This window comes from Canis lupus, chromosome 7, assembly GCF_003254725.2.
Source record: "Canis lupus dingo isolate Sandy chromosome 7, ASM325472v2, whole genome shotgun sequence".
Taxonomy (NCBI): domain Eukaryota; kingdom Metazoa; phylum Chordata; class Mammalia; order Carnivora; family Canidae; genus Canis; species Canis lupus.
Window position 1 is genome coordinate 39,318,141 of NC_064249.1, and position 27,842 is coordinate 39,345,982.

General features: G+C 42.1%; 1 protein-coding gene across 15 annotated transcripts in view; it reads right to left on the minus strand.

The window, feature by feature from the left end:
- DNAH14 (dynein axonemal heavy chain 14) overlaps nt 1–27,842 on the minus strand; it is a 475,011-nt gene that overhangs the window by 327,391 nt on the left and 119,778 nt on the right. For 10 of the 15 annotated variants that reach the window (XR_007411998.1, XM_049112482.1, XM_049112479.1 and 7 more), the window contains exon 1: nt 3,689–3,887. The exons of 1 other annotated variant lie outside the window; for it this stretch is intronic. The gene's annotated coding sequence lies outside the window, so the exon portion shown is untranslated. Of the gene's footprint in view, nt 1–3,133; nt 3,341–3,618; nt 3,894–7,415; nt 7,438–27,842 lie in introns of those variants that run through there. 4 more of the 15 variants (XM_049112477.1, XM_049112474.1, XM_049112473.1 and 1 more) reach the window with 4 other exon arrangements.

The window sequence follows — 27,842 nt, forward strand, 5'->3', positions numbered from 1 at the left end:
AACACACATTTAAAAAAAAAATCAAAAGGATGGGTTTCAGAGAGCTTCTGAGCTGGTGAACACATGAAGGTTCATAGAGTGTGGTTCACTTGAAAGCATAGAAGCTCTGTGCCTTTTCCCCATACCCTGTCCTAGGCCTCTTATCTGTCTGGAGGTTTCTGAGTTACATCCTTTTATAATAAACCGGTAAAATATTTCTCTGAGCTCTGTGAGTCACTCTAGGAAAGTAATGGAACCCAAAATGGGGGTCATTAGAGCCTCCCATCTGCAGCTGTTCAGAGGAAAAGGCGAGAACCTGGGCTTGAGACTGGCATCTGAAGTGGGGAGAAGAGGTAGGATGGGTACAGCGTTACAGGATTGAGCACTTAGCCTATGAAATCTGATGTGATCTCCAGATGCTGTCAGAAGGGAGCTGAATTGTAGGACACCAGGTGGTGTCTGAGCATTGCTTGGTGATATGAGGGAACCCCCCCTCACCACCCCCCCACACACACACACACACTGGAATTAGGTACAGAATCATATTAACTCACAAAAACTAACTCAAGATGAATTAAAGACTTAAATTTAAGACCTAAAACCATAAAACTACAAGAAAACATAGAAGATAAACTTCTTGACACTGGTCTTGGCAATGATTTTTTCAGATATGAGCCCAAAAGCAAAGGTAATAAAAATAAACAAGTGGGACTACATCAAATGAAAATGCTTCTTCATAGCAAAGGAAACCATCAACAAAATGAAAACACAACCTACAGAATTGGAGAAAACATCTGCAAGTCATCTAATAAGGAGTTAATATCTGAAATATATAAAGAATTCACACAACTGAATAGCAAAGAAATAAACAACCAATTTAAATGGGCTGATTTTCCACATACATACATAATGACATAAAGACATAATGGTCAGCCAACAGAGACATAAGTATTCAACATACTCATCACCAGGGAAATGCAAATCAAAACCATGAGATAACACCTTACACCTGTTAAAACGGCCATTATAAAAAAAAAAAAAACTCTAACAAGTGTTGTGAAGGATGTAGAGAAAAGCAAATCCTCATGCACTGTTGGTGGGAATGTACATTGGTGCAGCCACTTTGAAAACAGTATGGAGGCTCCTCACAAAATTAAAATAGAGCTACCATATGATCCAGCAATCCCACTTCTGGAAATATATCCAAAGGAAATGAAAACAATCTTGAAGAGATATTTCCACTCCCATGTTCACTGCATTATTCTCAATAGCTAAGATACAAAAAGAACCTAAGTGTCAATGGACACATGGATAATATGGTGTACATATATAATGTTATATTAGCCATTTGAAAGAAGGAAATCCAGTTTGTGAGAACATGGACCTAACTTGAGGGCACTTTGCTAAGTGAAACAAACCAGATGAGAAAGAGAATTACTGCATGGTGTGATTTATATGTGGAATCCAAAAAAAAGTTGAACTCTCAGAAACAAAGAAAAAAAATGGTTGCTAAGAGTTACTAGGGAAACTAGAAAGAGTGTACACACTTTCATCTATAAATGATTAAGATCTGAGAATAATGTGTAGCATAGTGACTACAGTTATAACACTACTGTAAAAATGAAATCTGCTGAAAAAATGAATTGTTCTCACAAAAAAAAAAAAAAATCCTGATGAGCTACAACATGGATAGACCTAGAAGACATCACACTAAGTAAAACAGGCCAAACACAAAGAACCAATATTGTATGCTTATACTTATATGAGGTGCCTAAAATAGTCATATTCACAAAGACAGAAAGTAGAAGAATGGTGACCAGGAGTTGGAGGAAGGGGTAACGGGGAGTTACTGTTTAATGGGTATGGAATCTTAGTTTGGGATGAGGACAAATCCTGGAGCAGTATGAATACTGCTCAACTGCACTTGTTAAATGATTAATTTTATGTTGTGCATATTTCACAATAAAATAAAGGAATAGAAAACACTATACCATGCCAATGAAAACCAAAAGAAAACTTGTTAACAATATTCTGCCAGACAAAAAACAGAATTGAAGGAAAAAGCATTAAAGTGAAGAAACTGGGTCTCAACATAGTATTAGAAGGGACAATTCATCAAGAAGCTACAACTTATAACTTTTATATACCTAACACTACCTCAAAATAAAGCAAAACCAGAAAAAAAAATCACAAAAAAATATGACTTTTCAGAAAAACAATGACAGTGAGGTATTTTACACCCATCCCAGTGATTGACAGATCAAGTGAACAAAAGTAACAATAGATTTGACCCTCACGAATAAGCTTGACCTAAGAACTCAGTATGTAAGAAATTTACTTTTAAATCACAAAAAACACTTATGAAAATTGACCACATCCTAGGTAAAAAAAGAATTCACAAACTTCAAAGAATCAGTATTACGAAGACTCATTTTCCAATAGAGTCCAATCCAAATAAATTGTAAGTCAACAAAATTACACTTTTTAAAAATGTTCCCTATTTGGATTTGAAATAGCACCCCTAAATAAACCATGGATTAAAAAGAAAATAAAACTGGAAGTTGCTCTCTCAAACCACTCAACAATTAAAATATCGTATTCAAACTTGGTGGATGCAGCTATATTAGTTCTTAGAGCTTAGAAATTAAAATTTAAGAGCATTGTGTGCATTTATTGATGTTTTCAATAAAGCCAGGATATGAACAAAAAAGCTAAGAGAAATTAATATAACAGAAAGCAAAGAATAATCAAGATCAGTAACATTAAAGCTGATGAGAGAAAAAAAAAGAAACAGTACTCAAAAGTTTCTCCTTTACCCTACAGTAAAAGACACCAGACCGGAGGAGTTTTACAGGTGAGCTCTATCAGATATGCAAAGAAAAGAAAATTCTTATACTATACAAACTCTCAGAAATAAAGGAAAACTACCAAACTTACTTGAACAAGTCCAGGCACCAAAAAAATCATAGACAGTAACACTTCTGAACAGAAATGCAAATATCCTAAATATTAGAAAACCAAATCCAAAGCATCAAGGCACACACGTGCGATACACAGATAGCTTAGTAAAGTCTATTTCATGAACGCAGTATCCGTGTCATTAATTCGCCGTATCGATTAAGCTATTCACATCTCTATTAAATGACGTCCGTACCCTTACACGTAGATACTGCACGGTAAGCAGAGGCGGTTTCCGGGGTTTGTGACTCAATTACGACTGCAGAAACAAAACCTAACAGAGGAATCAGGGACTAGAAGAGGTCACTTGGCCTGATAAAGGGCAGGTAAACAACCGTACGGTGACAAGGTGAGCCCGCGGAGGGCTGCGCCCAATGGCGGTACTTGGAGGAACGAAGAGGCCCGTTTCCACTAGACACCCCCAGGCCGGTCCCAGGCCAGCCCCGCCCGGACCCACGGCCCTGCCCGACCACCAGCACCACCACCGCGCCGGGTTCCCCTGGCTCCGCGCCCCACCCCCACCCCCACCCCCACCGCGCTCCCGGCTCCCCGGTCCGCTCCGCACACCCGCCACCTCCCCCGCCTTGCTCCGCGGGTCCTGCCACACCCCCCAGCCCGCTCACCTGACCCCGCCTCCCCAGCCCTGCGCACCCCAGGGCCCCACCCCGCCCCGGGGCTCACCCCTCTGGCCCACTGGGCAGGCGCACGCAAAGGGCGAGTGTCCGCAAGGGGCCAGGCCGCCCACCCTCACCCGCAGCCCCGTGGTCCCGCGGCTGCTTCGGCCCCCTTTGGGGCCAAGAGGTGAAGGTCAGGCTCGTAGGCGTCGGAGCCGGGCGAGGACCGCCTAGAGGGATGGCGCCCCGTACCCTCCTGGCCGTAACCGCCCGCCAGTCTCCGGCCACGGCCACGAGCCTCCAACGCACGGAGCTTACGGTGTGGTCACGAGGCCCGCGCAGTGCACGCTGGGGGAGGGAGGCGCAGTGCACGCTGGGGGGAGGGGGCGGCCCCGTGCAGTGCACGCTGGGGGCTGGGGTTGCAGCCGACCGGGAGGCCCTGGCTGGCCGCTGCTGGGAGGCTGCCCCAGAGACGACGCTGGGCGTGCCTCCTTCCACGGGGCACAGCACATAGGCCGCGCGGGTGAGACCCAGGTGTGATCTGCTCCCACCGCACACCGGCCTGATGCCCCGGGGCCGGGACGGGTCCATTACCGTAGAAGCTTCCAGAAGGAGCGAGGAGTGTAGCGGGACGGAGCGAGGCCCGTGCGCACAGCCCTCCTTTCTCTCTGAGGAAGGTCGCAGTCACATGGCCTGTTTGCTCGCGCAGCCGCCGCGTACTGAGCGCTTACCCTGGGTCCCCTCCCTCGGGGCTGCCGCAGAGGAGACACGGGGATGTGTCGGGTGAGCGCGCGGGACCCATCGCCGCCGAGACCCAGGATGACTGATGCTGGAAGAGGCTGGAGCGGACGGTGAGGGGACGCCCGGTGCACGGAGGTCTTTTGGAAGATGTGCGAGTCATCACTTACATTTGGTAAACTAGCCAAGAGTTGAGAGTCAACGCCATAAAATACCAGTCAACACGTTATAAAATGATCTGGGGTAAAAGAAAGCTGACCACGAGGCCACAGGGCCCAGGGTGGCACCGCACCCCTCCTCTGACGCAGCCACCTGCTGTGGATCGTCCACACTCCATCTCCTGTTCCCACCCAGCGGAATTCATGCCTGGCTTCTGCAGGCTACACCGCAAAGCATGGCAGCTCCGTCGCTGCGGTCCGTGCCTGCTGATTCCGCTGTAGGCAGCGGTGTTTCCAGGGGAGGGTGCAGTGTCTGTGCACGTGCACAGACCCCCGGGGCCGTGAAGATAGCAGTGGTTTATGAGGAATGGAGTTATAGGTCCACACCTTCATGGATACCATTCGCTAAGCATCATGAAGACTCCCTCTTCTACCCCCTCTTTCAAAATGGCCCTTCACCCACTTTACAAGAGGAAGATAAGCACGCTCCACCTGCAAGCCCACGGCACTGCTTTCCGGGTGGAAACACGTGCAAGGACACCAAAAAGCCAATGCAAACAAATTAGGGTGAGACACTTTTAATGATCAAAGCATCCAGAAGCATGTTGCAGGGCTTCCCATTTTTCTGTCTTATGTTAAGAGTGAAAAGGGGTGCTAGACACAGCATGGACTCATGAGAATTTGTTTCCAAAGCACTTTTCCATACCCTCAAACTCATTCTTTGCTCACGGGACGTCTGGGTGGCTCAGGGATTGGGCGCCTGCTTTTGGCTCAGGGTGTGATCCTGGAGTCCCTGGATCAAGTCCCATACTGGGCTCCCTGCGTGGAGCCTGCTTCTCCCTCTGCCTGTGTCTCTGCATCTCTCTGTGTATCTCTCATGAAGAAATAAATAAAATCTTTTAAAAACTATACAAATAAGAATAAACCTATATACTATTTCTCATTACTTAAATTGTAACAACACAATCGGATATGTAGTTAAATACATTATTTATGAAGGAAGAGGTGTGATTAAAAGCATGTTGTTATTGAAAACTGGTCATCAGCTTTTGTTATAAAGCATTGTAGAGACTGCTTTGGAAATAATTTTATTAATGTTATATACATCATGGTAAAAATATCTCTAGATATTTAGTGAGAGAAAGGTATATGAGGCTAAAAAATCTATTTGGTTCAACATCTACAAACTGATTTTTTTTGAGAGTAGAAAATATTACACATATTATGAAATAAGATGAAGATTAAATTAGAAAACCTAGTTCAATAGGTCGCTCAACCACTGAGCCACCCAGATGTCCCTTGTATAGCTTATTAACATAAATAAATTATATCTACATTATTTGATCTTGACTTGATTGGTTTAATAGTCCATTTCTAAAAATATATTCAAATTTCTTTCCCAGTGTTCCTCTAGTAGCTTTTGAAATGTTTATTAATTAACTTGTATAAATTGAAAACAAGTCAAATTTTAAGATTGAAAGTCAGTCTGATTTGGCTAATTGATTTGGCAATGCTAATGATACAGCAGACATTTTCCATAAATTCATTGAGCTAAATCCATTGTTTCAATGTTTTGACAAAAAATATTGAAAGACATGAAAATAATAAGCGTTATTAAAATTGTATTGGCAAAGGTGTATTATAATTTGTTTACTTATATTTTCCTAACCCTTTCTGAAACTGTTGGGTTAAACAAGGCACCTGTTAGTAAAAAATCATAACAACAGCATAATTAAATTATTTGATAAAAATACGGCTAATAATACTGTTCTAAAATTAGGAAAAGGAGTGATTCTAATGAGTAGGTAATCAGCATGACCATGAGACCTCCCTCCGCCTCTGCACAGCCCAAAGAGCAGGAGGCCGGGCACAGCATGGAGCTGAGTGGACTCTTCCAGAACCACCAAGCAGAGTGGACTCTTCCTGCTCCCCTTCCACGTAGAATCCAAGGGGTCTGATACTTTTACACTTAAATCTAACCTTTCATTTCATTATGAAAGTACATACAGATACAGAGATCTGTGATAATAGAGATCCATAGGACCTTTTTTATTAGACCATGTATAAACTCGATTACAGCCCATCCTCATTATTCACGGGTTCCATATTTGTGAATTCGCCTACTCACTCAAATGTATGTGTAGCCCCTATACCAACACTTGTGGTGTTTTGTGGTTACATGTGGATATACACAGAGTGGTGAGTGGTGACAATTTTGAAGGTCCTGACCAGCAGGTTCCCGGCTGAGGCTGAACGAGGCAGCGCACAGCCTTCTCATTTCAGCTCTCATGCTGTAGTAAACAAGTGATCTTTCCTGATCTAGTCAGTGCCATGTTTTCCACATTTTTATGCTTTTTGCTGGTGGTTTTGCTGTTTAAAATGGCACCCAAATGTAGTGCAAAAGTGTTGCCTAGTGCTCCCAAGTGCGAGAAGGCTGTGATTTGTCTTCCAGAGAAAATAGGTGCATGACATGCACTTAGCTCAAGGCTTTCCATAGGATTCTTGGCTCTGAGCTCAATGTTAATGAATCATAGTATATAAATACCTTCAAACAGAAACACACATAACACAAGGTTATGGATCGATCTGTTGATAAAAATGTAAGTAAATGCTCTCAGGAACCTAACCCTGTAATTCCCTCAGAGCAATGGTTCAGTATTTGCTAAATCAGTGTTTGTGGCAACTTTTTAGAACCTAGCTACTGCAAATAGCAAGAACCAACTGGGTATTTTTACAGAGTTAAATATATGGTTTGAGGTTTTCTTTGCTTCTTGCCCTGCAAATGTTAGGGCCTCCAGGGTTATAAATCATTCTTTTCCAATTTTGTGCTTTCAAAAAAATTGAAGGAGGACCTAATAGAATTGTTAGCTGATAGATAAAAGATAATTTTTATGATGAATTACTATTTGGGTTTTTGCATGTAACTCAGGGGTTCAAAGAAATACTACAACAAAACTTTCATTCTTACCTGTTGTATCTATATGAACATGGGTGTAACCGCTTTCATCTATTAAAAAAGAAAAATAGAACCAGAATTATTGCTGAACTCTGTCTCATTACATCAATAACTGAAATAAGTCATATTTATCCATGGACATGTAAAGTACTTGGGAAAAAAGCACCCCATTCATCTCATTAAAAGTTAATTTCCAGAACAATTTTATTCTAACGATTGTTTTTAAAAGTCTCTATAGTATTTGTGTTGTTTTGATCGATTGTATACTAGTTATAATTCCTCAACCCATATTGAACTTAGAACCTTTTGGTAATTTATATGCATATTTTTGTTGCAGAGACATGATTCAGTTAAGAGTTTCAAGCATAAAAACATGCAAATTAGTACAGAGTCTTGTGGGGAATTTGGAATGGAATAAGAAGAGAAAAAGGAGTGATACAAAGCTCCCCCTGGCAAAGAAGAGCTAGTTCCTGGAATTTTTAAATGGGTAATAATAGCGGGTATCAAATCACTATAGTTTTTAGATTCTCATTTAACTGACTTAAATTAGAGATGCAACTATTTCATTTTAAATTGTCAATATTTACAATACAGCAGAAACTATGTCCTTTGTAATTGTTAAGCATAATGAGAAATATAAATGTTATCTTAAAAATGTATGACAGGACACATTATGTTTGTAATAACTTGAGACCACAGCGGGAAGAACACTGGACTAAGGCTGCATCATCTCAGTCTATGGAAACATCCTAGGACTTGTTCTGTGTCCACTTTGCCCTCTTCCTGTCCATCCTCCCAAATGTTCTTTGTGAAATGCTAATAGAGTCAGGACCCCCTCTGCTTACAAACCTTTAGTGATTTCCATTTTACTGAAGCTATCCTCCCTGCCATGAGACCCATAATCCTATAGGTTCTGCCCGTCCTGTAGAGCTGCCTGGCCTGTCCCTGACACCTTCTCATCCCACTCCCCTTCTCTCAGCCACTCACAATGACGTTGACACCTCTGCCTGAGTTTATCTTCCCACAGCCCTCACCTCTTTAACCTCAACTCACCCCCTGGGGAACAACTGAAATGTCACCTCCTTCAAGAAGACTTCTGTGGTTGTGTCCCTGGGCAAACCCTCTCACGACGCCGTGTCATTTTTCTTTATGGTACTCGTAACATGTTACAAGTATGTATTTATCAATAGAATTACTGGTTTAATGTCCATCACCCCCATTAGATTCTGTTCCACAAGGGCTTGATCTCCACTTTACTAGATACCATCCTCAGCCCAGTGGTGAAACATAGTAGGTTCTCAACACCTATTATACTTGCTAAATAAATTAGCATTGTTTTTCCTTGCAAACATATCAGCGCCTTTGTCAGTCATCCTTTTCTTCCACTTTTTAACTCTAATTTTCAAGACGGAAATTCATTATTTTAAAAAGCACTTCCTTCTTTTCTAATTTGCACTCTCCCACAATCTGGAAATACACCTCAAACTAACATTTTTGGTTAAATTCCCAAGAGTCACGCAGCTGGGTTTCATTTGTATGTGTGCCCATTTAATGATGTTTTACAGATGCAAACTCTTTTACACATAATTGTGTGGATCTTTGGAATCAAGTGCTTGTCAATTAATCTGCCCAGCACATGATGAGCACTTGCACATGCTGTAATCTGCCCAGCAGGGCGTGAGCACTTTGGACCCACTAATCTGCCCAACTCAGCACAAACACTTGCACACTGTGTAATCTGCCCAGTGCAGCATGAGCACTTGCACATGCTCTGGTAGAAAGCCCTGAATGGAGACAGCCATTCTCTGTACTTTCAGCCATTTGCTCCAACACTAAATCTACAGTTTTCAGGCAGAAAGAGGTCTTAGAGGTCATCTAGTTTTTCCTTTCCGTTTTTCAAACAAGAGTGACTTTACATTGTTATATGTAATTATTCCTGCATTCCACAAATAATTGCCATTGTACTTTCCCAAATTAAAATTAATCAACATTAAAATGACTTCCCAAAGGAAATAACCTTCAAACCATGAGTTTAACAGTTAAAAAGTATTGTTCTGCTCCTCTACACACTTACTTCTGGCTCATCCAGTACTTTATTTTTTTTTTTTTCATCCAGTACTTTAAAAAAAAAAATAGTATGAAGTCAAATTCAGTTATTTTAGGCTATCCAAATACCCACATTGCAAAAACCTGACAGGTAATGGTAAGTCAGCCTTTCACTAACCTATTCTTGGTTAATCCTGATTTGAATTTCAAAAAAATGTGAATGATGACTAATCCTTTTTTTTTTTTTTTAATTAATTGCTTAAATCCAAACTTGGAAGGAAGTTTACTGACAGGTTTCATGTCAAGTGGCCTGAGTGACTGAGTGGGGCCAGGGTTCCAGCAAAGACCAAGACTTCCTACTATTCCTCTCAAACCCTCACCCATTATGTTCATTATGTTCATCAGACTGGTTCCTTTCCAGCTGAGGCTTCATGCCAGTGGGGACTCCCTTCTACCAACCCTAGTGTAGCCTCTGTGGAGGCAAAAATATCACTCAAAAATGTTACTTTTTTTTCTACTTCTAGGAAACTCTAGATATTTGAATTTCATGGGTAAAGAGAAAATCATTCAGTTAGTATTATTGGATTTTTAGCAATACATTCAGTAAAGGTTCTCATGGACACAATGGTGATACTACACTTAAGTGGGTTTGTAATTAGTGGGAAAGGTGTCTAACATCATGTTGCCAGGCTTTCCTTGGCCCAATCTCATTCCAAGTTGTTTTTAGAGACTTAGACATTGGCATGTACTGCAAGCTACTTTAGGTGTGTACAATGGTGAGAGAGCCAGGACCTGGGAGGACCTCAGTAAACTGGAACAACACACCAAACCCATGACTCAGTGGCACAGGAGAATAAATAAAATAGATTTCCATTTAACAAGCTAAGTTTGCCAAAACCTAAGAAGGAGATGTATTTAAGAATAGTAATCATGAAAAATCTTAAGAGTTTTAGTCCACTGTGAATTCATTGAGTTAACAGTTTGGTTTGATAGACGGTACAGCCAGTTTTCACATACCTGAGTAGTGGGAACAGACGTATCCTTTGACGCCCCAGAACCCAGTAGTGCAGCGTCTGCATACAAACTACAGAGAAACATACTGACATTAAGTATGAAGGGAAACTCTCTCACTAGTCAATCCACCTAACCATGAGTTCCACACCGTGATGTGCTGTAAAGTCTCTGCCACTGGAAGGCAATGTTTACGCAAAAATGGCCGAGCTCTTGAAGCAAAAGTGGAAGAGGAGGTAGATGGGAAGTTTGAGTTGATGATTTGTCTCTTTTAGACTGACAATTGGTGGGGTGGTAGGACGCTGATGAGCCATGTGGACCCTACTTTAAAAAAATGTAAAATAAAACAGCAGCATAACAGAGCACATGGACTTTATTTTTACAATAACCTGAATTTGAATTCTGGTAACTAAAGCATGAATTTCTGTAGTTTAACAAAATGTACAAAGCTTTGGTTCCTTGCCCATTAAGTGAAGATCGTGCCTCATCTCATAGTATTGTATTAAAGGGAGATGAGAAACACATGCCATGTTCCAAATGGCAAGCACTTATTAAGTGGTAGCTATAATAATAATAAATTATATAAATTATAATTAAATATAATATGTAAAATATTACGATACTTGTAATACTTACTTTGAGGAAGTGATAGATGCCAAACTGTAGACTCACAATTTATAAGATAGTATGCTCATAGCCCCTAGTATTCATTTTCCCACTCCCAAGTAAAATATTTGAAATGATAAACAGAACAACAAAAATTAACTGCAATTCTGGAGATCGATCTGCTGAGATGTTCTACCATCAGCGGGATATATGGCAATTGACTGAGAAATTTATCCCTGACCTTGACTTACCCTGCCTTCTAAAGCAGAGAGCAAATATAATGCCACGAACAAGGTCAGAAAAGCCTCCGTGTCTAGACTTACGCTGCCTGGAAAGCATTACAGTCTTGTCCTCAGCATCAGAATAATGTGCTTCCAGCCGACTGCTGACCTCCTTCATGCTCACATTCCCATTCAGAGACTGTCACTCCCATGATGCCACAGAAACTGGCAGCAGCGGCCACAGAGGAGGACACACAATGATAACATCCTGGAAGCGCTGTGGGCCTGGCTGAGCAGGAACGGGCCCAGGGGCCAGAGGTGGTAAGGAGTGGTGTCTTCGATGTTGTACAGAATCCTTCTATATATTGCATCCATCTCTAATAATCAGGGTGATCAGCCAGCCAGGTAGGCAAGACCCCCATTAGGAAAACGCCTATAAAGTCGGGCTAAGGGCTGTTTGTATCACCCTTAATGCTGATTCTTTGTAGGAGAGAAAGAATCTGCTAGCTTCTAAATTAAAACCAAGCAGAGCTGAAGACCCTCAATGTAACTGTTGGTTCACACCAGGCCACAAGGTATTTCCTTATTCAAAGATTATTAAAGAAAGGAACACTATAGTAGTGGCAGAGACTCAGAGCCAGGCACAGTTTTAAGTTCTGTACCAATAATTCATATATCCCCTCTCAGCTCCGAATCATCTTCTCAGTATAAGTTCTGTGATAAACAATGAAATTCTCTATTTCTCCTTTAAAGTGATCACATTGTCCAGTTTTCTCAGTAGAGAGTGAGAGGAAACTGCCAGAGGGTGGAGGCTCTCCTGCCCTTTCTCATAGGAGTTGGGGTCAGTGGTAGAGGGTGAGTTCATCCAGGAGAGCCTGCACCAGCCACAGACCCTGTGGCCCTGCAGCCATGGCCTGGCCATACCCATCCAAAGCCCTTTCAACATGGAAGCTAGAGTGCCTACAATCCACAGGCCCTGTAGGGCTCCCATCCCAGTCGATGCTGGCTCTCCCCCTGCATGCCCACGCCATACCTGCTCTCATCACCAGCTTGTGTTCCAGAAGCCTGCTGCTTGCCCAGCAGCTCCAGTCTGGCCAAACAGGGAAACTTCTACTTGTGGGCTGAGCCACATCACCTGCAGTGGAAGCCTGAGCCCTTCCCAGGTTTGTCCTTCCTGCCTCCCTCAACCTGGAGGACCACACAGAGTTTGTTCTACCAGATAGTCTTTTATCATGGTCAATAAAGTTTTACATTAAACTTCCCCAGCTTAGCCTGCTGTGTGGTTTCTGTCCCCTGACTGGGCCAGTCTTTAAGTGTCCTCACTCATTTACCTGCCATACCAACCCTTTGAAGTGAACACTACTATGAACCTTACTTTCAGATAAAGAAATGCTGTGAGATCAGGTAACTCATACAATTGAGCCTTTCTTTTTAAGGTTTTTTGAATCTAAAAACCCGGAAGAAGGGCATGCTTTCAAAAATTTTAGAGAACTTCTGCTTTTCTCAAGGAATCAAGAAAATATAGCACTTCTGTAATTGGAACAATGCACCATAAAGAGTGAGCCATGTGCTCTAGAGGCAGAAGGAAACACATTAATCCTGCAGAAAACTGAGCGACAGTCTAAAAACAGCTCTCCAAGAATGCAGAGGGAAAGAGGTGAGAAGAATGGGAGAGAGCATACAGAAATGCAGGCCAAAGAAGTGAAGGTGTCACCAGCTGCACCCCAAGACCTGACCTTGACTGCCCACCTGCTTGTCCTCATCGACCCTTGGCCCACATTTTCCTTTAAGCTCTTCTTTACAGCTTGTCTCTTAACTCAGGCAAATGGAAATCTGGAAACCAAAAACCACCCCTGGAGCAGCAGCAACTGTCCTGACCAGCCCAGATCACCCAGACCAGTTTCAGCATAACCCCAACTGGCCCCTGTGCAGAAGGACTATGGTGACCTCTAGTATGACCTCTAGAATGGCCCTTTAGCTCATTATAATGCTAAAATCCCCACTCAAGGAGGAGCACTAGCCCTATTTACATAATGCACAGGCGCATTTCCTTAAGGCTCAGGCGAGGCCTTATTCCCTCCCACCTCTACATGCATTCACCCTCTCTCAGGGAGTCGCTACTTTGGAAGCCATTCTGTGATCTGATTTACTGCAAATAAAGTTTCCTTTGTGCAACAACTCACCTGGTGTGATTTCTGGCTTGTCCAAGGAGAGAACTCATGTTGACTCAGTTGCAAAGACAAATCTATAATCTGCCAGGGAAATAACTAGAATGATGGGGTTAAATATACGCAACAGAGATTCTAAGAAGAAACTGAGATTCATATAGCATTCATTGGGGAGATTTTTCAAATTATTATTATGCGACCTCCTCCAAACCCTTCAAGCACTTTCTTAACACATAGGCACTTAACTCTGTCTCAAACATGGTGAGAGCACTAGAAATGGACTGAGAATTCCTTCACTTATCATCTGTGTAATGTTACCATGCCTCAGCCCACATCACAGTGTTATAACTACCCTAATACTATGCCTTATATTTAATGAAAGTAGTTTCTCTACTTTAAAAGATTATTAGATGATGTAAATAAGAACTTATGTGAAAATAGCTAGAAAATGACCCCTGAACCAGAACCTTTATATCTCAATGTAAAACCTAAATTTTTAAGGACAGGGACGCCTGGGTGGCTTAGTGGTTGAGCGTCTGCCTTTGGCTCAGGGCATGATCCTGGAGTCCCGGGATAGAGTCCCACATCAGGATTCCTGCATGGAGCCTGCTTCTCCTTCTGCCTGTATCTCTGCCTCTCTCTCTATGTGTCTTTCATGAATGAATAAAAAATATATATATTTAAGGACAGAAATTGGGTCTATTCTCCCTGTGTCTCCTGCAGTACCCTGCAATGGTAAGCACTCTATAAATAATTACTGAGCATGTTTAATTTAAAATGAAGGCTAGGAGAATAATATCTAAATCTATTCAACTGTCACAAAGAGAACAATGGATTCCCTAAAGACCAGAAAAGTATTGATGAATAGAATTGATTGTGTTTGTAAACAAACAAAGTTCATTTCTTATTCCTAATTGTTTTAATTTCCATGTTTACAAAAGACAATGAACATTAAGCTTTTCACTATGGATAGTAAATTTTGATAATTTTCTCCATTCTACATTACAACAGAAACACTTTAGCTCAATATACTATAATTTACTACCAAACTGTGATGCAGAATGGTGATTTGTAACAGTTTGTTTTCTCACACACACACACACACACACACACACACACAGAAATTGGTTCGAAATGGCAATTAACATAACCATCCAAAGCAATACTTTCTAAGCATATAAAATGACTAGCATAGTCAGTAGGAATTTGCAATAATTTAGATTCACAAATACGTCAACTGAAATCAAGAACCTTAAATTTCCAAATGTAAATCGAGTTGTAAAAATCAGTGTCTACCCAAAGAAATGGGAAAACATTCCATGCTCATGGATTAGAAGAATAAATATTGTGAAAATGTCTGTGATACCCAGAGCAATTTACACATTCAGTACAATCCCTATCAGAATATCATTGACATTTTTCACAAAGCCGATACAAATAACCCTATGATTTGGATGGAACCAGAAAAGACCTTGAATACCCAGAGGAATGTTGAAAAAGAAAACCAAAGCTGGGGGCATCACAATGCTTGACTTCAAGCTATATTACAAAACTGTGATCATCCAGTCAGTATAGTGCTGGCACAAAAACAGACACAAAGATCAATGGAACAGAATAGAGAACCCAGAAATGGAACCTCAACTCTATGGTCAACTTATCTTCGACAAAGCAGAAAAGAATATCCAATGGAAAAAGGACAGTCTCTTCAATAAATGGTGTTGGGAAAATTGGACAGCCACATATAGAAGAATGAAAGTAGACCATTCTCTTACACCATACACAAAGATAAACTCAAAATGGATGAAAGACCTAAATGTGAGAGAGGAATCCATCAAAATCCTAGAGAAGAACACAGGCAACAACCTTTTTGAACTTGGCTACAGCAACTTCTTGCCTTCTTACAGAGGCAAGGAAACAGAAACAAAAATGAACTATTGGGACTACATCAAGATATATAGCAAAGGACATAGTCAAAACTAAAAGACAACCTACAGAATAGAAGATATTTGCAAATAACCTATCAGATAAAGGCCTAGTATCCAAGATCTATAAAGAACTTATCAAACTCAACATCCAAAGAACAATCTAGTCAAGAAATGGGCAGAAGCCATGAACCTACATTTCTCCAAAGAAGACCTACACATGGCCAATAAGCACATGAAAAAATGCTCCATGTCACTTGCCATCAGGAAAATACAATTCAAAGCTACAATGAGATATCTATCACCTTACACCAGTGAAAATGGCTAAAATTAAAAAGACAGAAAACATCAAATGTTGGGGAGGATGTGGGGAAAGGGGAATCCTCTTGCACTGTTGGTGGGAATGCAAACTGGTACACCTTCAAGAAGTTAAAAATAGAGCTACCCTATAACCCAGTAATTGCACTACTAGGTATTTATCCCAAATATACAGATGTAGTCACACCTGTACCCCAATGTTCACAGCAGCAATGTCCACAATAGCCAAGCTGTGGAAAGAGCCACGATGTCCTTCCACAGATGAATGGATAAAAAAGATGTGGTGTATATACACAATGGAATATTACTCAGCCATCAGAAAGGATGAATACCTGCCATTTGCTTCTAAGTGGATGGAACTAGAGGGTATTATGCTGGCGAAACAAGTCAATCAGAGAAAGACAGTTATCATATGTTTTCACTCATTTGTGGAATATAAGAAATAGTGAAAGGGCCCATAGGGAAGGAGGGAACACTGAGTAGGGAAAAATTGGAGAGGAACACAAACCATGAGAGACTCCCGACTCTGGAAAACAAACTGAGGGTTGATGGGGGGTGGGGATGGGGTGATTGGGTGACGGGTATTAAGGAGAGCATGTGATGAGATGAACACTGAGTGTTATACTATATGTTGGTAAATTGAATTTAAATAAATTAAATAAATTTTCTCTCCTTAAATAAAAAAGTCAGGGTCTACTTAATGGCTTCTCTAGGCCCGCTATGGAAATAACAGGTTTGAATTATATAAAAACCAATGTTATCCAAATAAAGAGTTTTCTCAGACTCTTGTCTGGGAACTTGCTGCTGATGTTGATAATACCACTCCCAGAGAATTCACCCAAGTCCAGAATGTCCCTAGAGTTTGAATTAGTATTCACCTGTGTAGAGATGTCCTGTCTTTCATATCACTAGATGTTCTATTCTGAATCAAGTTGATGGGCAGTTTCCATGTTGACACGCTCCACCCCAAATCTTAAAGATTTGGAGGTTAAGTCTGGAAAAAGGCTTTGGTGACCCAAGTTTGCATTTCATCATACCCAGTAAGGCTGAGCTACTTCTCCAGTGTTGCAACGTCTATATTCATACTGATTACATGGTGAAGCTTGTGTGATGCTCAGATCCATCTATATCTGTGTGTTTTGCTTCTGCACAATTCAATTGCCATTTTCGTCCCATTGGGAGTGTGAGCCTTCCCTGGCAGTGTATTCAAATTCAAAACAAGGAGAAATGGGTGGAGTTTGAAGTTCCTTGTCTCTGGGACTTGTTACTTTGAACTTGACTCAGAGAATTGTTGATTTGGTTGGCTTCTGTTTTCTGAGGTGCCTGCTGTCTTAGCTAAAATAATTAGTTTGCCACCCCACTAGGAAGAGATAAGCAGGAGTCTGCACACTTGAGTTTATTGAAAACCCTGCAATAATAGTCTATGTTGTTTAATTTCCTGCTCTCCAAATCGGTGTTGCTGACCAGGTTTGCATCAAATTGTTTAAAATAACAGGTTAGTCTTCTCGCTTTTGACAACTTTAACAGTCTAATCCCTGACTGTAACTCACTCTGAATTCAGACTTTGACTCTCTTTCCTGGTAAACAGAACAGAATTTGCAAAGGACATACATGATTAAACATGAATTATGCATTAGTTTACCTGACTACAACCCTTCCCAGCAGCTGAGTGATTAGGATTGTGGGCACGGCTGTGTGAATGGAGCTGGCTGTGGCAAAGAAAGAGTCATAATCCTGGGGTTTTGGGGCCACTGGAAGACAGCTGGGACAAGACAGGAGATACAGAAAAGGAAGGTGGGAGAATCCAGAAGCCTGACTTCACTGAATACAAAGGACTTGGGACCTGTTCTGGTCATTGGAACCACGTGTTGCCCTGAATGTTCTTTGACACTGCGGGTACTACCCCCTCTCCCCAGCCACCATGGACTCTTAGCTACAGTCAACTCCACTGTGGGCTGGTGCATCAGCAAGGGATGGAGTCCACCACCAGGTCTCTGACCCTGCTTTCTGTGGTCACCACAGAGCAGAAAACATGAAGCTTTCTTTAAAATTAGAGCCCACTGGGGGCACCTGGGTGGCTCAGTTGGTTAAGCATTTGACTCTTGGTTTTGGCTCAAGTCATGATCTCAGGGTCGTGAGATCAAGCCTCGCATCAGACATCACAGTGAGAAGGGAGTCTGCTTTAGATGCTCTCTCTCTCCTCCTCTATCCCTCCCCTCCCCTTGAGCACTCACTCTCTTTCTCTCAAAAAAAAAATTAAATTAAATTCTATTTTATTGTGTTTTGCATTAAGACCATTTAAGCAGAATGGCTACTATGTTTACTTCTGTGTAGTAAGGAATTTGTCCTTATCCCAAACAGGACTGGCCTTTATCTTTGGCTCCTGATCCACTTGGAATTTCCTGATAGGGATGTCTTTCTCATTCATGGCAGGCTCCTTGTACCACCTCTGATAGTTAATTACTAAGATGACTGGGGTGGGAGGACACACCTAGCAGTCTTAGAGTGGGGACTAACCAGGTCAGAAAGACCAATCATATGATGAGAGCACAGGGGTCTCAGACTGCTGATACCAACCTGACCTCCAGGGATGGGAGCTGGAAATTTAGTTCAAACACATGGGCAATTGATGAATTAATCATGTCTAGGTAATGAAGCCTCAGTAAAATACCTGGACACCAAAGCTTGGGTGAGCTTCCAGGCCTGACAACACTCAGTCAGTTCAGCCATACATCAGTACCGAAAGGTACACTGAGCACGACAGAATCTTCACATTTGTAAGCTTCCCAGACTCTGCTCTATGCTTCCTCCTTTGGCTGATTCTAATGTGTATCTTATCCTTGTAGTAAATGTGTCCATGAGAGTAATAATTCTTAGTGGGTTCTATGAGACTTTTTAATGAATTCTTGAATCCAAGGATAGTTCTCGGAAACCTGTGAACTTGCAGTTGGTGTCAGAAGTCTTGGGTGGACTTGACCATCTGGAGGACTGTGCCCCTAAGCATGAGTTTGGCTAATTCCAAACAATGCCTTTTCTGAGGCCATGAGAATGGCCTCATTCATACTACATGACTGTGCCCTCTGAGCTCATAGTTGACTGGATATGGGGTCAAGATGACCAGTCAAGCCCTCCTCCTATCCCTGTAGATGGGGACTGAGAGACAGGTAGCCCCTGAGGGGGACCATGTGCTATAGCACAGGCTGAATTGATGGGAAAACCAGCTTGCAGGTAATGGAGAACAGAGCAGAAACAGGGAGTGGCATAGAGGAGCAGCAGAGGTTCCTGGACACTTACTGTCCAGTCCCCTGCAAGTCCCACATGCTTCCTAAGAGCTTGAATTGGTTCCCATGACTTAGGGCAAAATGTCTTATCTAATCCCCAATTGTTTCCCTTCAGTTTTGTCTAATTCTTGAGCCCAGTCCCTCTGTCCTGATCCATCCATGGTCTGGATATGACTTCTACCACGGCAAGGATCTCCTAGAACAGTAACTCTTTCAATACAGATCAATGTGATTGTATAAAATATTTACTCTAGAGATGCAAGTTTCTAAGGTTAAGACAAAGACATTTTTAAGATGTGGGATACTTAACGGGATTAAACATTGAAGCAGCATGGAATAGAACAAGGACAGTCACTGAGCAGCAGGAGAGAAATGAGAAGGTGTGGAGATGTCCTCACCCTGCAACCTCATGGTAAGCATTTGCTACATGAACTCATCCCATTTGCCCCAAATGATTAAAGAATAAATCCCATATTTAACTTGAGATTCATATGGAGTAACACGTTCAGTGTCCTATGGCCATATCTCCTGGCCTAAGCCACCCTCATCCTCCCCAGCGTGACACTTAAAAGACATCCCCCAGGTGAGAAGACAATCACTAGGGCTTGACTTTGGAAGTGTGAGGCCAATGTGGCAATTCTGTGACTCCACGGAGCAGAATGTCATTCAGCTCTACTCATTCCCTGCATTGGTCTGTGTATACTTTGTGCATGTTTAAGTTTCTGGTAGATAGAAAGGTGCTTGAGTGCAAAATCCATGGAAAATTCACCTTTATCTCCATTATGGGAGCATGTTTTACACCTAGTAAGTGTTTATGTAGACTATTCAACAGATAGAAGACCCCATCTTCCTTTTAGAATAAAGGAAAAGAAATGACTCACTGTGGCCCTATGTGATGGATGCCCTTCCCATACTTGCTCATGTTACCAAACTTGCACGCTTCCAGGACCTAAAAGCATCATTTGCAGAAGAGAGTTGCCGTTTTAGAAATCTGATGTAACTGGCTAAACAGTGGCCTCCCCCACAATATCCACATCTTCATTCCCAGAATCTATGAATGTGTTACATCGCATGGTAAAAGGGAGTTAAGGTAGCAAATGGAGTTAGGGTTGCTAATCAGCTGACCTTAAAATGTGGAGGTTATCCTGGATTATCTGAGTGGACCAGAGAGTCCTTAAAAGCAGAAAAGGGAGAGAAAAAAGTAGGTCAAAGGACACCATGAGAAAGACTCTACCAGCCATTGCTGACCTTGAAGGCAGGAGGGGGTAACGGAATGAGGCCAGCCCTAGACTCTAGAGTAGTCAAGAAAACGAATTCCCTCCTAGAGCCTCCAGAAATGAACACAACCCTGCCCATTCCTTGGTTTTATTCCAGTGAGATTAATTTTGGAATTCTAATCTCCAGTACTAGGGATAGGCAGTCAGTGGGAGGTAGAGTCACGGAGCAGTGTAGTCCCTGCTGGCAGGGCCCTCAAAGCATGGGAAAGGGTGGAATGCTCTGGCATTTCTCTGACCCCCACTTTCCATCTTTGGCGATACCCACCTCTCCAGGAAGCCAGAGGGCAGCGGAACCCAGAAAAGGTGCTCCCTGTCGCACAGCACAGAGGAAAGGCAGCATCTGAGAGCAGGTAGTTCAATACTTAGAATGCCTTCGTGTAGCTGCTATCCTGGTCTAAAGGAAGCCTTTCATGGCCATGGGAATGGAAACATTTGTCCTGGTCCTCGCCTGTCTCTGTTTCCCACTGACCATGTACCAGGTCAGTCTGTACTGGTAGGGACACTCCTTTGTATCAGGGCCTTTGAGACTAGACCCAGATAAGATCCAGTTGGAAACGTCTCAAAATTTGGGCTTCAGATATTGTCAGCCTGCTCTGAGGTCACCTGCAGTGATGGTGGGCAGCTTCTGTGTGCACAGAACGCTTCTAGACTCAAAAGCCCACACCTGTGCTCTTCTGCAGAGGCTTCCTGAGGCACCCTGTGAGCTTGCCTGGTTCAGGAAAGGCTGCACCCAAGAACTGCAATTTAAATGCCCCTGGTGGCAGCCCTGGGTTGGCCTGGGACTGTTGCTGGTGGGTAAGTCCTCCAGTTTTCTGGTCCTCTGACAGGACACTCCTGAGCTGCCTCCACACTGCTCCTCGGAGGCTTGCACAGGAGTGAGCCCTGGTCACCTACAGTGGGAGTCTGCACAATGGTGCATCCCATCTTGGCTTTTCTCCCTTCCTTGACTCACATTCCCTGCTCCTTCAATTGCATCTAAGTTCTTGTCTTAGAGTTTATTTTAGGGAAAACCAAACTAAGAAAAATGTAAGGCAAACATAAAGTTTTGCTAAAATGTTGGCTGGCCGTTTCTCCGAGGGCGTGGTGTCCATCTTTCACATCATGCTCACACCTCCTAGGGTGTGGTCGGTGATGGCGGGTGTGTTGGGGGTGGTGAGGAGAGGTATTTATACTCCAACACATCCTGCAATGGGGGGAGCAGTGTTTGGCAAAAAAGGCTACCCAACTTTTCAGGAGCCCTTGGATTCCAGGATATGATTTGCACATGGTTACTGAACCCCTCCTTTGGTGTGGCTGTATAACTCACATTTCTGTTATATGGACCATAGTTTTTCCAGTCCTGGTTTGCATCAAAAGCCCCCAGAAAGCTTTAAAAATACAAATGCCTGAGCCCTGACCTTTCATTAACAGAACTTGTCTCTTTGTAAAGAGTGAGGTTTTGTGTGTGTGTAGAAACCCCCAGGTGATTCTGATGCACAGTTCAGTCTGGGAACTGCACAAAAGTTGAGCATGATTCCTCCATCTCTCACCCTCAGTGGGAGGGGGTTACAGAAGATGGGGTGGTAAGACAAAGCGTGGGAGGGAGGCTTGTAACATGTGGTAATTGAGACATTAGAATTTCACAGTTCCCTCATGAAGATGATTTCCTGACAATGTCAAAAGCCTGCACCTGGATTGCTAGATGTCTCTCAGATTGATCTCTCTCCACCACAGCCTGTAATGTAGGCAGTAAGGACTCAAGCCTCCGATGATCAAGCGTCATCCTCAAATATCTTTTATGCAAATGTAACCTTTGGGTGAGGAAGGGGGAGAGACCAAATAATGGGTGAATCAAACGCAGACAATCAGCACCTCATGTAGTATTGGCATATAATTACAAGGCTGAGAGATCCCAGTAACTTGATATTTGGGCTGCGAAATAAGGAAAAACACCTGTGATTCATTCTGCGAGGTTAAAGTGGGATTCTCTGAAGACTGTTTCCAACAACAAAAAACACACACACTGAACCAACCAAAAAAAAAAAAAAAATCTTGTGAAACTGCAAATCCAGAAAGCAGGTGCAAATGACCTCTTCTCACTTGGTATTTACGTTACAAAACCATTAGCAATGAGATTTAACAACCCTCCATCAATATGTAAAGAATATATTAAATTTTCTAATGCCATAAAACACCTTTGTGAACAAATCTATCAGCCTGACCAATTTCCATCAATCCTCCACACTTAGGTGACTGCAGAAAGTGCTGTGGTGGGAGCAGTTGTATCTGGGAGTCCGATGTCCTCCTCTCATGTGGTTCTACGAGCCACGCAGTTCTGTGGGAGCCATCGCACACTGCAGTGCCTGGGGCATGATTAAACAAGGCATGAGTGAATGAATACATGCACAGCCCCCACACTCCTCTATCCCGAATTGGCCTTGCAGGCTCTTCTCAGGGACTCAAGAGAGGTGTCACACCGTATTGCCCATAGCCCGTGCTAGGGTGTCAGATATCAACAGGCTGGAGGTCTGCTGAAACAGTGGAAACAGCATTCAGTAACTGCTGATGGCAAGGGAAAGGAGGACTCCATTCTGAGTTACACAGACATGACTGGGAATTTTAAGGGGAGGATGAGGAGGCAGGTAGGGATGCAAGTAGTCACAGAACTGAAAAATGACAAAGCGTAGCTTGGTGTAAATGTGATTAGGCAGCTGTGTCTGCTGGCTGGCAATGATCAGAGTCAAGAGTCCGTCCTCCCACAGAGACGGGAGGCAGAGACCCTGTCCTTCCTGATGGCTGTTGGGTCCCTGAGAAAGACACCCCCGAGTCACAGGAGATATATACATCCCTTGGAGGGACAGAGAAGGGATTTACGACTGCGGGCCTTTTATAGCAAATGCCATGAGAAAGGGAGGCCAGGGGCCCATCGCCAGGTGTTGGCTAGAATGAACAGTTAATTCTTTTCAGAGCCCCACGCTTTTCCAGGCTGGAACTCAAGGGGGCGCTGGGTTGTCCCAGGGATGCTGACCTTAGGCTGCCAGCCAGAAACCATGTTAACGTTCAGTCACATCTCTTAGTGCAGGGGTTTTGGGGAGATATCATGTGCCAAGCGTTCTTCACAGTTCTTGGGGGCTTTGGGATGGTAAGACCAGCTACCCATTTTCAAAGTCTTTCACCACTGAGAAGAGATAGAGACCAAAAACTTTATATAGAGCAGAATATTATACACGAGGGAGGAACTTGTTTTTACAAAGTGTAGTGGGAAGGATTTGTGGATGTTGTCCACAGAATATGGACAATGTTATGGATCAGCAATGAGGAAATATACTAGGAAGTGATCCAGAAACCAGAGAATTTCTCAGCAGTAGTGTGAGTCCATTGGAAGGTAGGCAGTCTGAACTGTCTGACAGCCCAGAAAGAGGAAGGGAAGGTAGTATAGGGATGGAGATACTCGGGTACAGGAGGGGAAACCACTTTCCTTTAAATCCTCTAAATTGGGATGCCTAGGTGGCTCAGTGGTTGAGCGTCTGCCTTTGGCTCAAGTCGTGATCCTGCAGTCTGGGATCAAGTCCTGCATCAGACTCCCCATAGGAAGCCTGACAGGTGCCGTGTTGAATGTGAAACTTCTTTACAAGCTGGTTGGCTTGTAAAAGTGGTTTCTCCCTCTGCCTGTATCTCTGCCTTACTCTCTGTGTTTTATTTATTATTCTCTCATGAATAATAAATAAAATATTTTTAAAAAAGGTAAACCCTCTAAGTTTTCTGCTGTGGTTCCTGCCACAAAAGACGATTAACGGAGAAAAACCCCAAAAAGAAGTTTACTAATACATAGACCTCATGTGCCAATGGGACATGCCTGGGGAGAAATGTGTACCTATCAAAGAGGTGGCTCACAATTCAGGCTGCAACACCATCTTCAGCTAGGTGGAAGAGAGAAAAGGTGTGGGGGAGCCAGTCTGGGCAGGTGACAGGGAAAGTATGTAAACAGAATGAGGTTAGCTACACAGATCTGAGTCATGTTTTCTGCATTGGTGCACGCGTCCTGACATGGACACATCCTTCTCTTCCTGCGTGGGAAGAGACATAGTCTTTGAAGCTGTCCAGTCCCTTACAAAAGGGTAACTTCTATTCTACTTCCAGAGCTTATCCTTTGTCTGCTGTCTCCCAAAATAATCAGCTCAAATTAACCCTTATGCAGAGAGGCATATTCTGCTACCCATCCTTCACATGGGCCTGGCTCAGCCGCCAGGGAAGCCAGCAAGGGGCTCAGCACGGGAAGGGAGGTGGCTGCAGGTTCTGCATCCACACTGACAGACCCAAGGTGGTGCCCCTGCCACACCTGGACAGGAACTCTTAGACCAAGTCTGAACTGCGGCTGACAGGACCTGGGGAAGAAGGACAACGGACCCCATGGAAGCCACATGGAGACCGCTCATGAACTCCAGAGGCTGACATCTGGGTCCACGCTCAGCAGGAGTGAAGCAAATGCACTGAGTAAATTGAGGGATGAGAGACATCACATAAAGTATCTGATAAAGCAGAACAATGGTATCAAGCAGCCAACCAGCTTGTAAAGAAGTTTCACACTCAACATGGCACCTGTCAAGCTTTCCAACTCTGGAAACAATCAATACACTGAATTCATCTTGACCAATCCATCAAGATTGAGCTAAGTGAAGCAAATCTACTTCAGAAAGGATCCCTGGTTTTATACTCATGGGTTTATTTCATGTCTGTTTTCCAGTGTATGCCCTAGATTGTGGGGATATACCAAATCTTAGCTTGCCTTATGTAGTATCAAACTTCCAGTTTTTGCAAAACATGCTTCCAGTGAGCAATGAACCACCTAATCATGGAAAAAACAAAATCAGGAGCCTCTAGAAAGTTTCATCAACCTGTAAATAATTAAGAACTGGTTGGTTAGTTTGTACCTTGCTAAGTATTAATTAATCCTAGAGAAGCTCTAACGGCAAGAAAGCCTCCACTCAAATGAAAACTTAGTTATTATAATTTATATTTTAAGTTTTAATTTTAATTCTAGTTAACATACAGTGTTTTCTTAGTATCAGGTATACAATACAGTGATTCAACAATTCCATGTATCACCTGGTGCTCATTACAACAGGTGCACTCCTTAATCCCTATCACCTCTTCCATCCATCCTCCTACCTACCTCCCCTCTGGTGACCAGCAGTGTGTTCTCAAGAGTTAGGAATCTGTTTCTTGGTTTCTCTCTTTTTTTCCCTTTGCTCATTTGCTTTGTTTCTTATATTCCACATATGAATGACATCATATGGTATTTGTCTGTCTCTGACTTGCTTACTTCACTTAGCATTATACTCTCCAGATCCACCCATGTTATTGTGTATATATATTGTGTATATATATCTTTATCCATTCATCTATTGATAAACACTTGGGCTGCTTCCACATCGTGGCTATTGTAAAAAATGCTGCTATAAACACCAGAGTGCATGTATCCCTTTAAATTAGTGTTTTCACATTCTTCATGTAAATATGCAGTACTGCAATTACTGGGTCATAAGGTAGCTCTATTTTTAACTTTTTGAGGAAACTCCACACTGTCTTCCCCAGTGGCTACACTAGCTTGCATTCCCACCAACAGAGCATAAGGGTTCCCCTTTCTCCACACCCTCTCCAACATCTGTTATTTCTTGTTGATTTTAGCCATTCTGACAGGTGTGAGGTGGTATCTTATCATGGTTTTGATTTCATTTCTCTGATGATGAGTGATATTGAGCATCTTTTCATGTGTCTGTTGGCCATCTGTATGTCCTTTTTGGAGAAATGTCTGTTCATGTCTTCTGCTCATTTTTTTAATTGAGTTGTAGAAGTTCTTTATATATTTTGGATACTAATACTTTATCTTGTATGTTATTTGCAAATATCCTCTCCCACTCAGTAGATCGTCTTTTAGATTTGTTGGTTGTTTCCTTCACTGTGCAGAAGCTTTTTATTTTGATATAGTCCCAATAATTCATTTTTGCTTTTGTTCCTCTTGCTTCAGGAGACATGTCTAGAAAGATGTTGCTACAGCTGATGTCAGAGAAATTATTGCCTGTGTTCTCTTCTAGGATTTTTATGGCTTTAGGTCTTGAATCCATTTTGAGTTTATTTTTGATGTATAGTATAAGAAAGTGGTTCAATTTCATTCTTTTGCATGTAGTTGTCCAGTTTTCCCAACATCATTTGTTGAAGAGACTTTTTCCCATTTGAAATCTTTCCTGCTTTGTTGAAGACTAATAAATAATATAGTTGTGGGTTTATTTTTGAGTTTTATATTGTGTTCCATAGAATAGATATATGTGTCTATTTTTATGCCAATACCACACTGTCTTGATTACTACAGCTTTGTAATAAAACTTGAAGTCTAGAATGGTGATGCCTTCAGCTTTGCTTTTCTTTCTCATGACTGCTTTCACTCTTTGGGGTCTTTTGTGGTTCCATATAAAACTTAGGTTTGTTCTATTCTATGAAAAATGCTACTGGTATTTTGATAGGGATTGCATTATATGTGTAGATCACTTTGGGTAGTACAGACATTTTCACAGTATTTGTTCTTCCAATCTATGAGCATGGAATGTCTTTCCATTTCTTTGTGTCATCTTCCATTACTTTCATCAATGTTTTATAATTTTCAGAGTAAAGGTTTTCTGCCTCTTAAGTATATTTCTAGGTATTTTTTAATTTTGTTACAGTTGTAAAAGGGATTGCTTTCTTAATTTCTCTTTCTGATGTACAGAAATACAACAGATTTCTCTACATTGATTTTGTATCCTGCAACTTTACTGGATTTATTTATCAATTCTAGCTGGTTTTTTTTTTTTTGGTGGATCCTTTAGGATTTCTATATATAATATCATGTCATCTGCAAATAGTAAAAGTTTTACTTCTTCCTTATGATTTAGACTCCTTTTATTTATTTTTGTTGTCTGAATGCTTTGACTAGCCTTCTAGTACTATGTTGAATAAAAGTGGTAAGAGTGGACATCCTTGTATTGTTCCTGACCATAGAAGAAACACTCTCAGTTTTTCTCCATTAAGGATGATGTTGGCTATGGATTTCTTATATATGACCTTTGGCATATTGAGGTTTTTCCCTCTAAATCTACTTTGTTGAGAGTTTTTATCATGAATGCATATTGTACTTTGTCAAATGCTTTTTCTGCATCTTTTGAAGTGGTCATATGGTTCTTATCCTTTCTCTTATTGATGCGACATATCATGTTGATTGATTTGTGAATATTGAAACACCCTTGCATCCTGGGAACAAATTTCACTTGATTCAGTAAATAATTTCTTTAACATATTGTTGGATTTGGTTTGCTAATACTTTGTTGAGCAGTTCTGCATCTATGTTCGCCAGGAATATTGGCCTATTGATCTCTTCTTTACTTCTGTCTTTATCTGGTTATGGTATTAGGGTAAAGCTGGCCTCATAGAATGAATTTGGAAGCTTTCCTTCCTTTCTATTTTTTGGAGTAGTTCGAGAAGAACAGGTATTGACTCTTCTTTAAATGTTTGGTAAACTTGGCCTATGAAGCCATCTGGCCCTGGACATTTGTTTGTTCGGAGTTTTTTGATTACTG